Raw genomic sequence first — 3630 nt, 5'->3', positions numbered from 1 at the left:
AGGTTTTAAAGTTGAGTCAGTGCAGAGTAAAGCTTGTTTTCGACTTGTCTATGTGTGTTTTTAATATGCTTAAGTGCTTATACTTGTTTATGTGCTTGTTTGCTATGAGTTTGAGTCGAGTTGAGAGTTAAGTCGAAAATTGGACGTGTGAATCCTTAGAAGCCAAGTATACCTAGGGATTGAGTTTTAACGGGTAAATAGACGTTGAGTGAGAAGTTAGAGTAAAGAAGAGATTGGATTTAGAATTTGAGTTTCTGACTAAGGTTTGTTTTATCACATGAACCTTCGATGACGATGACGATGTGATGATGACATATAAAGGCCCGAGCGAGACGAAGAAGTAAGTTGCCTGATTTCTTTCCAGAATAAGCGAAGGACTTCAGGTGGGCAATATTTTGAGTATACAATTATTATCCGAGCTTTCTAAAATGATTTAATGATATAATGATGTTATGAGATTAATAAATGTTTTGAGATAAATGATATTTGAGAACTGTTTGACTTGCCAATTTTTGATGTTGAGCTTGTGTGTTACCCTCTACTGATGAGACGAATTCGGTCCTGCCACAAGCGGGATTTTGTGCACAGAGGTGACTGTGAGCCGTCTTCGGGTCGGCCGGTCACGGTACTTGAGAGGGAGGCCTACTTCTCAGTACCTTAATTATGATGATGAGTTGTAGATGCGGTACATACATGTCGTATACTTTGTCTGCAGACACTTATTTTTTATGTTGATTATGAAAACTGCATGCACAGATTCTTTTAATGCTAATTTATTTCTGTGTGTTGCTGAGATATGGCAAGCTTCAAACCTATAGCTCTATGAGCACCTTTCTTGTTTTTCGGCATTTGCCCACTGAGTATTATGTACTCACGCCCTGCATGTATTTCTAAATGTGCAGGCTAAGCTGGGAGTGAGATTGGACTGGTGCTGATGGGGGAGAGTTTCAAATGATGTAAATTAAATTACTATTTTGCCTCTATGATAATAGAGTCTTGATGTTTGAATTACTTAGTTTCTTTTGAGATCAAGCAATACACTCACGGTTATGTGTCTTCATACATATAATCGGTTCGCCTTTTGCTGCGATACTCTGCAAATTATGTTTCCTTATGAAAAATGAACTATACGCGTTTTGTTTTTGTTCGTGAAATTCCTAATAATTAAAAAGTTATGACAATGTTGACGATTTTACCCTTGGGCTAATTTTATGAAGTTTTTCCTTAGCATGCTTTTACGTGAGCTTCCGCATGACGTTCACCTAGTTCTTCTTATCTTTTATTCTTTAAAAATAGTCGTATCGATACTCGTACCCCACTATTACTAGTGTCGGGTTTTCGGGCTACGACATGGCTCCACTATAGTAGGTGAGATTGAGGTCAATATCTCATCTGAAGCCGAACTATGGCATAGAAGATTGGCTCATGTGGGTGAAAAAGCCATAAAGGAACTGCAGAAATAAGGAAATCCGAGCATACCCAACCCAGCAAAGTTGAAGGTCTGTGAGGACTGCATTATGGGAAAGAGTAAGAAGTCTCCATTCCCAATTGGAAAGATGTCATCACAAAGGCCGTTGGAGTACATACACTCTGATCTCTGGGGGCCAGCAAAGGTCAGCACTATGAATGAAGGAAGGTACTTCTTCTCTCTTATATATGATTATAGTAGAAAGCTTTGGGTTTATATCATTAAGCAAAAATCAGATACATATTCTAGATTTGAACAATGGTATGCTGAAGTTGAGAATGAGACTAACTTTAAAGTGGGCTGCTTAAGAACTGATAATGGCTGAGAATTCCTGTCTTAAAAAATTGAAAATTTCTGTAAGAATAAAGGTATAAAAAGACATAAAATTGTGCATGCTAATCCTCAACAAAATGGAGTTATAGAGAGAATGAATAGTTATTTATTAGAAAGAGTAAGATGCATGTTAGCTAGCTCTGGATTACATGTTAAATTTTGGGAGGAGGCTGTTAATACTGCATGCTATCTTATAAATAAATGTCCTTTTTTCTGCTGTGAATTTTAAAATTTCTGATGAACTGTGGAAAGGAAAGAAATCTGAGTACTCTTATTTGAGAGTGTTTGGATGTCAAGCTTTTGCCCATGTGAGGTAAGACAAGTTGCAGCCTAGAACACTGAGATGTGTCCTACTTGGATATCCTAAGGGAGTGAAAGGATATAAACTGTGGTGTCTTGAATCTGGCAATCAAAAGTGTTTGATTAGCAGGGATGTGACTTTTATAGAAGATAAGATGCCATTCTTAGACAATTCAGATGCTGAAGCTGTTAGAAAAGAATCTGATGTATTTGAGGTGGAGTATACTCAGATGGAGTCCACTTCAGAACAACAGTCTCATAATGATGGAGTATCTTCAGGAGATGAAGAGGTTATGTCTAATAGAGAAGAGCTCGATGGTGATGTGAGGAACTACAAGTTGGCCAGAGATAGATTAAGAAGAAATATTCATCCACCAAACATATTTGGGCAGGCATATTTGATCTCTTATGCTCTTAACATATCTGAAGAAATATGTTATGATGAACCAAAATCTTACAAGGAAGCCATGAATTGCAAAGAGATAGAGCATTAGATTCAAATAGAGCATTGGATTCAAGCTATGATAGAAGAACTTGAATCCATGCACAGAAACAAGACATGGATCCTACTTGATAAACCTAAGAACCAGAAATGCATAGGTTATAAGTGGATTTATAAGAAAAAGGTAGAGTTGATTAATGGAGTTGAAAAATTGAGGTATAAGGCCAGGTTGGTTGCAAAAGGGTTCACTCAAAAGGAGGGGATAGATTTTAATGAAGTTTTTTTTCCCAGTGGTAAAGCATATATCCATCAGATTGTTGTTGGCTATGGTTGCACAAAAGGGTCTTGAACTGGAACAATTGGATGTTAAGACAGCTCTTCTAAATGGTGATTTGGAAAAAAAACATTTACATGGTTCAACCTGAAGGTTTTATAGCAGATGGAGATGAAAATAAAGTGTGTTTATTAAAGAGATCTATCTATGGCTTGAAGCAGAGCTCAAGACAGTGGTTTCTTAAGTTTGATAATCATATGATGACCATAGGTTTAATAGATCTGAGTATGATAGTTGCGTTTACATTAAGTCCACACCAGATAATGGAATGATATATCTCCTTGTTGGGAACTTTATGGAATATCCCAATCCTTATTTTGATGATACCAAAAATCCATAGGTCTTAATTGTAATAGACTAGAACTGTTTGAACTCAAGTGTTAGAGTTCGTTTCTAGTTTAGCTTGCGGTTCTGAAGACTGAAGACTGAAGGACGAAGGATTGAAGACTGAAGACTGAAGGACGAAGGATTGAAGACTGAAGACTGAAGATACCAACTGAAGTATCAGTTGAAGAATCAGTTCGGAACTGATTACTTAATGCGTTCCGCGTGGACTCAGCGGACTGATACTAAAGTTAAGTATCAGTTAAACATTCTTCATCGGACTGAACTTCCAACGTTCAAAGGAAGCCACGTACTCCAAAAGTACAGCCGCATTAAATGCAGAGATCTCAGGATCATCCCTCTCTGCAGAGGTCATTCCTATTTGGTGGCTACTTTATCAGAGACGTCACATCTCCTGCTCTTCAACAT

General features: G+C 37.5%; 1 long non-coding RNA gene across 1 annotated transcript; it reads left to right on the top strand.

Moving 5' to 3' along the window:
* Positions 1–315: 315 nt before the first annotated feature.
* Positions 316–1079, top strand: LOC131013321 (uncharacterized). Its single transcript, XR_009097635.1, has 2 exons — positions 316–383; positions 903–1079. It is a non-coding gene; the product is annotated as an uncharacterized LOC131013321 (long non-coding RNA).
* The last annotated feature ends 2551 nt before the right edge of the window (positions 1080–3630 follow it).

This window comes from Salvia miltiorrhiza, chromosome 2 (assembly GCF_028751815.1).
Source record: "Salvia miltiorrhiza cultivar Shanhuang (shh) chromosome 2, IMPLAD_Smil_shh, whole genome shotgun sequence".
NCBI lineage: Eukaryota > Viridiplantae > Streptophyta > Magnoliopsida > Lamiales > Lamiaceae > Salvia > Salvia miltiorrhiza.
This window is presented reverse-complemented; position numbering and strand designations above follow the sequence as displayed.